Consider the following 11,622-nt stretch of genomic DNA (forward strand, 5'->3'; position numbering starts at 1 on the left):
GGTGAGCTGTTTGCAATCCTAAAAGATGATTCTGTTGCACTCAATATGTTAGCAAATTTGGAAAACTCAGCAATGGGCTTAGGACTGGAAAATGTCACTTTCATTCCAATCTAAAAGAAGGGCAATGCCAAAGAATGTTCCAACTACCATACAATTGCACTCCTCTCACATACTAGCAAAGTAATGCTCAAAGTCTTTCAAGGTAGGACTCTTGCCTGGAAAATCCCATGGACGGAGGAGCCTGGTAGGCTGCAGTCCATGGGGTCGCTAAGAGTTGGGCATGACTGAGCGACTTCACTTTCACTTTTCACTTTTGTGCATTGGAGAAGGAAATGGCAACCCACTCCAGTATTCTTGCCTGGAGAATCCCAGGGACAGAGGAACCTAGTGGGCTGCTGTCTATGGGGTCTCACAGAGTTGGACACGACTGAAGTGACTTAGCAGGCTTCAGCAGTACATGAACCAAGAACTTCCAAATGTATAAGCTGGGTTTAGAAAAGGTGGAGAAACCAGAGACCAAATTGGCAACATTTGTTGGATCATGGAGAATGCAAGGGAATTCCAGAAAAGCATCTATCTACTTCTACTTCATTGATTATGCTAAAACTTTTGATTATGTGGATCACACCAAACTATGGGAAATTCTTAAAGAGATGAGAGAAGCAGACTACTTTACCTGTCTTCTGAGACACCTGTATGCAGCAACAGTTAGAACCAGAAATGGAGAAACAGACTGGTTTAAAGTTGGGAAAGGAGTATGACAAGGTTGTATAATGCACCCTGCTTATTTAACGTCTATGCAGGCTACATCATATGAAATGCTGGGCAGGATGAATCACACACTGAACAATATATGATGTTTGGCTGATGCCATACATTTTCACTTAATTCATCACTCATTTTAACAGGAAATATTTTCTTTTAGAATATAAAGGAGTTTAAACTTTTATTTGGAAAAAGATGTTAATTTTTTGTAGCTGAGAATTTCAATGGTTTTCAAGTGGTAGATTACTCTTGTCCAATATAATTATCCCTTGTCGTTAGAGACTACACTATAAGACACTGTCATACAAAAGTGTTTTGATTTTAAAGCAGTTAAGCAATTTTATTTCTTCACGTATTTCTTCTTCCATGAATTAAGGTTATGATATATACAAAGTTATTATTTGAGAGATGATTACCCTGTAGAGGTTCATTGGTGGTGACATTTGTCAAAGCCTTGAAATGTAATAGAATTCTAGATAAACTCAGTGTCATCAAATTCCAGTTAAAGTTAACATCAACCCCTAATATTGTGCCGTTCTCTCAAATTTAATGACCACATCCATAGTGCTGCATAATATATTTTCATGTGGATATTTGCAGCAATTTTTGCATACAGTGTTCACTGGCTATAAAAATTTAGAAAATAAATTTAAATAGAAGGATAAAATAAATCAACTATACCTTGAACATTTAGAGATAATATTTAATATTTACATCCAGATGTGTATGAATATGTTATATATATGCATATATATAATGCATATATATGCATATAATATGTTTCATATATATATATGAAAAATTATATATAATTTTTCACATAGTGTGTCATAAACATTATGTCAACCATGTACCATGAATAGTGTGTACTGAATACACTTCTTAGAAAACAAATTCGATGGTTCAATTATCATGGAGAGTAATATATTTATTTTACCAATCCCTGAGTTTTGACAATTAAGCTCTTTCCCAATATTTGCTTTTACAAAATGTCTCCAAGGAAGATTCAAGCGCCTATGTATGTACACAGCCACACACACACTCTTATTATATTACTGATGCACATTAATTGCTATATTTATTTATGCTAAACCCCACTTATCCTGACTCTACCATTCTTGTCTCCACCTTGCCATCAGAGTGGTCATCACAGTGACATTTACATGCCATACCTCAGTTTAATGATCTTCGATGGTGCCCCATTGTTCTCTCATATATTTAAAGGGTCAAAGTATTCTCCTAGCTTTTGCAGTCTACCTCTTTCTAATTAGGATCTCTTGATTTTTACCTGTAGGCTTAGTTCTTTTCCAAATTCCCAGAGTAAATCATGGTGATTTTATGCTTAAAATCATGCATTCCACAAAAATTTATATTAAAATTCAGAAACTTCTTCCAAAGACAAAACGCGAGCGATGTAGATAACTCCATGATAAAGCAGAATTTTGGATTCACATAGCTGTAAATTCAACTGTTTATTTCTAATAGACATGATTTGACTGATATTAAATATTTTACAAAATAAGTGAATATTTTACAAAATAAGTGGTAGGAAACAGTTTTGATAAAGATGATAGTACCCGGAGGAAGCATTTAATATTATCTTTTAGGTATAAAAGCAGAATCTAAGGTTCAGAAGAATAAACTCACTTCTTATACTGCTTAGCTATGCAGTCTGTTACTATGGTAAGCAGTAAATATTGATTATAGGTTAAAGGCAATTAAAATAATGGGCCTGTATCTGCAGCCATGCCAGAGAGTTCTTGGCACTGACAGCACTTACCACATTTACCAATGACTGTCAAATTTAATGAGCAAATGCATTTTCCAGGAAAAAGTATTTAATGCCTATTTGCCAAGCACAGGCTGCATTCAATTTGTGGGTTAACACTTAAAAATATAGACAAGAGATAGAAAATGTCGCTATTAAAAGAAGAAAAGGGGGAGGTAATTTAAAAAGCTATTTAAAATGAAAACTTTCCAGTATAAGAAACAGGCTTATTTCTGCTGTTTCAGAGCATTTTACAGTCCCCTCTTTTAAGTTATGGCAGCTTAGCCACTTTGGTAAAGACTGAAGCAGAAAGAAATCTTTGTTTATAGGTATCATACAGGATATGAAAGTGAAAGTGAAAGTTGCTCAGTCATGTCTGACTTTTTGCGACCCCATGGTCTATACAGTCCATGGAATTCGCCAGGCCAGAATATGGGAGTGGGTAGCCTTTCCTTTCTCCAGGGGAGCTTCCCAACCCATAGGTCAAACCCAGGTCTCCCACATCAAGGTGGATTCTTTACCATCTTAGCTACAAGGGAAGCCTAAGAATACTGGAGTGGGTAGCCTATCCCTTCTCCAGCAGATCTTCCCAACCCAGGAATCCAACCTGGGTGGACTGCTGTTATTTCTTCATAAATTTTTTTTTCTATAGAGTTTCTCTTACTGTATTTTTGTAGCTCACCAAGCAAGGGGGTCAAAATACAGCACCTCCCCCCACCTGCCCCGCCACATCCACCAAAGTCAGTAACAATTGGTAAGAAATGGTGCCCATAATTTGTGAAAGAAAGGATCTGGTTTCAGCTTCGATCCAGTTAGAATCAAATCCCTCTCATTGCCACCTGAGAAGTAAGAAAGTAATGAGAAAAGATGAAAAGAAAGTAATGATAAGTCATAAAAGTAATTATAGAAACTTTCAAACTACACAAAAAGAAGCAGCTCTTGCCAGTCTACTGATACCTGGATAAAGACAGCTAATAAACATTATTGTAGGAATTCATCAAACCATTCACATAATGAAGAATTTTTAAAAATATGTATTAGGAACAAATACAGATTAAGAGGAAATAAAGTTTATAAAATTACACAAAATTCGATCCCTATAATGGACAGAACACCAACAGTATTTAAATTATAACATATTTTTGAACACTAGCTGAAGAAAACATTACATATATTACACATTCTAGTCCTCAGAGGCTAAATTTCACTCCTCACATTCAAGTAAGCACAATATCCTGTTAATTTTACTCCCATAACATCACTAGTGAAAAGAGAGTGTTAGTCGATCAGTCGTGTCTGACTCTCTGCAACCACATGTACTGTAGCCCGCCAGGTTCCTCTGTCCATGGAATTGTGCAGGCAAGAATATTGGAGTGGGCAGCCACTCCCTTCTCCAGGGGTATCGTCCTGACCCAGGAATCAAATAGGAAGTTCCCAGTTTGATCTGCATTGCAGGCAGATTCTTCATGATCTGAGCCACTAGGGAAGTGCTGACATCACTAGAATAATCTCTTTCCACTCTGTCCCTTCTGCCATGTTTCCAAGTCAGCCTTCTATCACCTTGAGTTCAAAATATTAAAATGGCTTCTTAGCAGAACTCCTTATCTTCAGTCTTGAGTGCTCTTAACACTCAACACATAGGTGGAAAATTCTGAGGCTTAAGGACAAGTTAGTGGAATAGAAGTCAAGACAAGAAGAAATAGTAAATAATATAAAACAAGGAGAATAAAGAAATCATACAATTAAAGAAGGAAGCATGAACTAGAAGAAAATGCCAACATACCCAGCTTTGGTGAAAACTGGTCCTTTGTTTTTGCAAGACTGCCTCATCTACTCAGTGGCCCTTATGCACCACTCTTGGGAAAACAGGCTTTTTCACATTAAACATTTTAATGAATGAAGTCCCTTGTTCTTCATACTTTTCCTATTCTGATATTCCAAAGGGAATAGAGTCTGCATCAAATATTTGTAACTATAAATATCTAACAAATTAGAAATGTTGCAGGATTAAAAAATATATTTACTAGACATCGTGCTTATACTAGCTAATGAAAGCAGCACCACGACCGAAGCAGTGCCAAACAACGAGCCACACACAAGTGTTAATGGAAAGGCCTTACAGCAAAATAATAAAAACGGCTTTTTATTTATTTTATTTTATTTATTTATTTTATATTATTTATTTTATTTATGTGGCTTACGGCTGCCAGTGGCATCACGCTAATTACAAGTCATATGTGCTCACTGCGCTCCACAATTTGGTACAAACCGTCACCCTAGTTTTGCTTCTGTCTTCCTCTACATCTTCGTTTTCAGTTACACCTACTTACTCTTTCCTGAGCAGAACCTGAGCTGTCCTTTGTTGCTGACTTGTTTACAGAGCTGTCTGCATGGAGCGCTGTCTTTACCTCTCTACACATCTCCAAATGGTACTTGTATTCAAGGTCTAGTTTAAATTTTACTTCTTTCTTAGATAATTTCCTGGCCAATCTGTATTGAAATGCTAGTCTTAGCTCTGAATTATATTAGGACTTATCTTTTCATTTGTATCCTGCATTACCTATGACCAAACAAAAATGAGATTGTCTTTCACATTACTTGTAAACTGAGTCTCAAGGAACACCAAGTGACGAATTTAAGAATATTTTAGCAATCGCGATGTTACTATATTGTTTACCTAGACAATCCTGTGAAGGAAGTGATTCATGAGTGCACATATTTTGTTATATACATGTTCATAATGAGCAAATTATTTTAAAGATATTCCCTTAAAGCAGTCAGCTGGTTGCCACGTTTGGAGCAGATGCTCTGTCATTCCTTCAGATCAGATCAGATCAGTGGCTCAGTCATGTCCGACTCTTTGTGACCCCATGAATCGCAGCACACCAGGCCTCTCTGTCCGTCACCAACTCCCGGAGTTACTGAGACTCACGTCCATCGAGTCAGTGATGCCATCCAGCCATCTCATCCTCTGGCGTCCCCTTCTCCTCCTGACCCCAATCCCTCCCAGCATCAGAGTCTTTTCCAATGAGTCACCTCTTCACATGAGGTGGCCAAAGTACTGGAGTTTCAGCTTTAGCATCATTCCTTCCAAAGAAATCCCAGGGCTGATCTCCTTCCGAATGGACTGGTTGGATCTCCTTGCAGTCCAAGGGACTCTCAAGAGTCTTCTCCAACACCACAGCCTGGCTTGGGAAATTTTGAACATTACTTTACTAGCGTGTGAGATGAGTGCAATTGTGCGGTAGTTTGAGCATTCTTTGGCATTGCCTTTCTTTGGGATTGGAATGAAAATGGACCTTTTTCAGTCCTGTGGCCACTGCTGAGTTTTCCAAATTTGCTGGCATATTGAGTGCAGCACTTTCACAGCATCATCTTTCAGGATTTGGAATAGTTCAACTGGAATTCCATTACCTCCACTAGCTTTGTTCATAGTGATGCTTTCTAAGGCCCACTTGACTTCACATTCCAGGATGTCTGGCTCTAGGTCAGTGATCACACCATTGTGATTATCTGGATCATGAAGATCTTTTTTGTCATTCCTTAGTCAGTCTCTATTGAAATGATTTTTTCCTACTTTAAACTGCTTAAAATTCTCCAAGTCAGGCTTCAGCAATACGTGAACTGTGAACTTCCAGATGTTTAAGCTGGTTTTAGAAATGGCAGAGGAACCAGAGATCAAATTGCCAACATCCTCTGTATCATTGAAAAAGCAACGGAGTTCCAGAAAAACATCCATTTCTGCTTTATTGACTATGCTAAAGCCTTTGACTGTGTGTGTCACAACAAACTGTGGAAAATTCTGAAAGAGATGGGAATACCAGACCACCTGACCTGCCTCTTGAGAAACCTGTATGCGGGTCAAGAAGCAACAGTTAGAACTGGACATGGAACAACAGATTGGTTCCAAATAGGAAAAGGAGTACGTCAAGGCTGTATATTTTCACCCTGCTTATTGAACTTCTATGCAGAGTACATCATGAGAAACGCTGGGCTGGAAGAAGCACAATCTGGAATCAAGATTGCCGGGAGAAATATAAATAACCTCAGATATGCAGATAACACCACCCTTATGGCAGAGATTGAAGAAGAACTAAAAGCCTCTTGATGAAAATGAATGAGGAGAGTGAAAAAATTGTCTTAAAGCTCAATATTCAGAAAACTAAGATCATGCCATCCGGTCCCATCACTTCTTGGCAAATAATGGGGAAACAGTGGAAACAGTGCCTGACTTTATTTTTCTGGGCTCCAAAATCACTGCAGATGGTGATTGCAGTCATGCAATTAAAAGACACTTACTCTTTGGAAGGAAAGTTATGACCAACCTAGACAGCATATTCAAAAGCAGAGACATTACTTTGCCAACAAAGGTCTGTCTAGTCAAGGTTATGGTTTTTCCAGTGGTCATGTATGGATGTGAGAGTTGGACTGTGAAGAAAGCTGAACGCTGAAGAATTGATGCTTTTGAACTGTGGTGTTGGAGAAGACTCTTGAGAGTCCCTTGGACTGCAAGGAGATCCAACCAGTCCATTCGGAAGGAGATCAGTCCTGGGTATTCACTGGAAGGACTGATGTTGAAGCTGAAACTCCAGTACTTTGGCTACTTAATGAGAAGAGCTGACTCATTTGAAAAGACCTCAATGCTGGGAAAGATTGAGGGCAGGAGGAGAAGGGGACGACAGAGGATGAGATGGTTGGGTGGCATCACTGACTCGATGGACATGGGTTTGGGTGGACTCCGGGAGTTGGTGATGGACAGGGAGGCCTGGCGTGCTGCGATTCATGGGGTTGCAAAGACTCGGACATGACTGAGTGACTGAACTGAACTGAACTTATCAATCTTTTATTTACTGCTCTATATTAACTATAACTGTGCAAACATTATATTGTAAACTAATTCAAAGACATCTTCAAACAAATGGTTCAAAAATACCTTTAAGTAACAGTAGTATTATCAGAATAAGTATTACTTTTTGAAAAGATTCTATAAAAGGAATAACTTATGGGCATATGCATTCTGTGAACATTTAAGGAATTACCTGATTATTTTAAAGGAATTCCCCTGAATCACTGCTATGCATACCTTACAGCAGAGTTGTATGTGATTTAGCGATTGAACAACCGTAACCTACATTAACAGATTAAGTTGTATGGACCCCTGCTTAGGCCCTAGCCTGGCTAAGGCCTTGGTACTGAAGGTTCTTTTTCCATTTGAGTTCACTCAGCCAAAATGAAATGAAGGCTGAGATTGAAGCAGCACAAGCTTTATTCAGTGGCCAGAGAAGAGAGAAGGGGAAATAGTTTTTAAGTCAACTTCTCACTGTAATGGTGAGAGGAATTTGCTTTTAAGGAATAGGACAGTGGGGGTAAGAGCGAGACTAATGATGAGGAGGTACATGTATTACTTTTCTGGGAATAGAAGCAGGGCTTCCCTAAAAATGGGGTGACATCTATTTTCTATCCATTTTGGTCTCTGATATCCAGTCATGGTCACTTGTAGGTGTCTCACATCGTGTGTTAATGTAGTGAAATCAGTACAGAATGCTACTCAGGGCCTGTTGGAGGTTGTATTTGTGGACATTTTGGTTTCAGCTGGTTCTGTTCTGTTTCAGTCTTTCTCTTCCTATAACTTCCTTTGTGTCCAGACTCTGTGACTTAGAGATATATGTTGGTTCCTGTCTAATGGAGGAGTTGGTGAGTTTTGATCAAGAGTCTGGTGGCCATTCTGGTAACACGTAGAGCAAATGCTCTTCCTCTAAATATTAGACAATCGACTGGTAAATTTAATAAGAGTAAGTGCCAAACTGAAAATTAAAAGGCCACTATGACTCATTATGATAGAAGGGATTTGGGTGTTGGATAGTCCTTAGGATCCCAAACAATTCAGTGACTCCCAAACCTAAACATGGTGATTATTCTCCACTGTGTATGAAGTGTCCCAGTTGGTTTTACTGGAAGAAAGCTGAGACATTATAGAGCCTAGAAACTTGTCTTAGGAATGTCAAGAAATAGCCAAGGTTGATACCTAGAGAAATTTCCACTTTTTCTCACAGTCCAAAATTTAGAGAAGCCTGAGCTAGTTAAGAGCCATAAGAGTATAAGAAGGAGAAAAACACCAGATGACTCCATCATGAGGCTAACAGGTCTGAGGAGTGCCTAAACCTAGATAAAGTTTGTTTCTTATTTCTGAGAACAAAGGGCACAGGAATTTCACTCAGAAAACCTGATGGGAAATGGAAGCAATGGGCTCTGTCCAGGGAAAGATGAGTCAGTAGCAGCTAAGAAAAGGAGTGGAGAGATCACCACACATGGTTTATATTTGTTTGCTTTCTCTTGTTTCATTTTTAGCTGGTCTCTGAGTAGTAGTTTCCTTCTTCTCTCTTAATGCTAAAGGGATAACGCTTGGTGACTGGTATTCTTTTAAGTCTCACTCACCTGAGATCATTAACTATCTGTCATAAATACACTCATCATAAGTACACCCAAGTCTATTAATATATTATGGAATTATAAATAACTTTCTTTATATGAACATAGACATAAACCAGGATCCATATCTGTGATAATATCTTAGTAAACCAATGTGTAGTAAAGTAAAGTAAATGTTGCTCAGTCGTGTCCGTCTCTTTGCGACCCCATGAACTGTAGCCTACCAGGTTCCTCCATCCATGGGGTTTTCCATGCAAGAATACTGGAGTGGGTTGCCATTTCCTTCTCCAAGAGATCTTCCCAACCCAGGGATCAAATCCAGGTCTCCCACGTTGTAGGCAGACGCTTTACCGTCTGAGCCACCGGGGAAGTAAACCAATGTACGGTCATACCTTCAATCTGATTTATCTTGGATGTTGACAACTTTTTTTTTTCTTCAATCTGGTTTATCTTGGAAGTTGATGACTTCTCATTAAAACCATAAGCTCAGTAGAAACTAATGAAAAATTGAAATTATAATTACATGATTTTACCTCTCAACTACATCCCTCTATCCTTATTTGTTTTCAATGTTATTTTTAAAGTTGTAAAGTCTAAATGCTATTTAAACACTGTTGAACTTGAGAGCATATTTAGCACATAAATTCAAACCAAATATCCCTGTATATTTTTGCCCCTGCCAACCTTTCTAGACTCACCTCATACCGCTCTCCCAATTTCTAAGTCTGCTATAGTTCTAATAGACTTTATTTTCCTAACACTTTGAGACATGGTCACTTTTAGTTTGAAATGTCTAAACATCCTATTACTTCTGCTTGGAACAGTCTTACTTTATTAAAAAAAAAAATTAACCCCTTAAGTGCCTATAATGTGCTCCTTTATATCACATTCTTCCAAACTATTCTCTGTCCTAGCAGCAAGATTTGAGAAAGTGGGAACTATGTCCAAAAAAGTTTGTTAATATTTGTTAATTGATAAATAGATTCTGATTTTCAGTCATTGTTTGAAAATTAGGTTCAATTTTTTTATGTGCTGATTTTTTTTAATTTTATTTTTTAATTTTACAATATTGTATTGGTTTTGCCATATATCAACATGAATCCACCACAGGTATACACATGTTCCCCATCCTGAACCCTCCTCCCGTCTCCCTCCCCCTTGCCTCCCTCCCCGTGCCATCCCTCTGAATCATCCCAGTGCACCAGCCCCAAGCATCCAGTATCCTTCATCGAACCTGGACTGTGCTGATTTTTCAAAAGGGGATTTTCTTCTGCTTTTTTTAGTTGCTCCAGTGGTAGTAGCAATTCCGCACTGTTTTATAAGTCAGTTCCTTAATGGGGCAGTTTCCTAAGCCACACGTTGTTGCTGTTTTTGTTCAAAGTCCTGTCCTACTCTTTGCGACTTCATAAACTGCAGCATGCCAGTCTCCTCTGTCCTCCACCATGTCCCAGATTTTGCTCAAATTCATGTCTATTGTAGTGGTGATGCTATCTAAACATCTCATCCTCTACCACCCCCTTTTCTTCTTGTCCTCAATCTTTCCCAGCATCAGGGTCTTTTCCAGTGAGTCAGCTCTTCACGTCAGGTGGCCAAAGTATTGGAGTTTCAGCTTCAGCATCAGTCTTCCCAATGAATATTCATTACTGATTTCCCTTAGGATTGACTGGTTGGATCTCCTTGCAGTCCAAGGGAGGTTAGTTAGCTGATTTTAATTTGATTAAGCTTTGTCTTCCTCCTACCTGTACACTTCCATTAAGAATCAGTCATATCCAGCTCTCCCTAGAGGCAGGTGTCAAGTGTGGACGGGAAACTTTCTCCCAGATAGAGCCAGAGGCCACAGCAAATGCTATTTCCCCACATTGCTAAAACAGACCTGAAGGAAGTTTTGGCTGTCTTCTGGACCACTGCACCTCTATCAGGGCTTTGATGACTTATTGTCCTCTGAACAATCTGTCCCCTTTTCCTTTCTTCTCCAGCACTGACCCACCTACCAGTAGGGACTAAACTTAAAACTCTTTGCCTTGAGCTTCCTTTCATTTGTTCTCCTTTGTAGTTAGGTAAAAAGAAGGTAGTATAAAATATTTTTAAAATGCCTATTTTGGATTATACTCTGTAAGCCTAAGTCTCTCTGTAAATGTACATTGAAATAAATGAAAGAGAGTCTTTTTAAATACTAACTTTGGAAACAGGAAATTGGCATTTAACAAAACCAACACAGATGCCAAGCACAGAATACATTATTAAGCATTTAAAGAATTATAATTGTGCAATGTTTAAGAAGATATAAAACATTTTTCCTAAGGTTTTCATGTATTTGCTGAGGATACCATATCTCTTACTATAATTTCTTGTAAGTTTTCTTTACTCTTTTTCTTGTAGTAGAATTTTAAAAACTTTTAGCTCTCTTGATTGAAGTGAGACATTTGCTCTCATTTCGTACTGGATCAGGCATAGTGTATAATGGTTATTCTGAGAGTCAAGACAGTTGTGTAATTAAAAGAACTTCAGTTAAAATTTTATACATTTTCATTTACATGGCATCACCAACTCGATGGACATGAGTTTGAGCAAGCTCCGGGACTTGGTGATGGACAAGGAAGCCTGGCGTGCTGCGGTCCATGGGGTTGCAGAGTCGTACACGACTGAGCGACTGAACTGAC

The sequence above is a fragment of the Bos indicus genome, chromosome 14 (genome assembly GCF_029378745.1).
Source record: "Bos indicus isolate NIAB-ARS_2022 breed Sahiwal x Tharparkar chromosome 14, NIAB-ARS_B.indTharparkar_mat_pri_1.0, whole genome shotgun sequence".
In the NCBI taxonomy this organism is placed as follows: Eukaryota; Metazoa; Chordata; class Mammalia; order Artiodactyla; family Bovidae; genus Bos; species Bos indicus.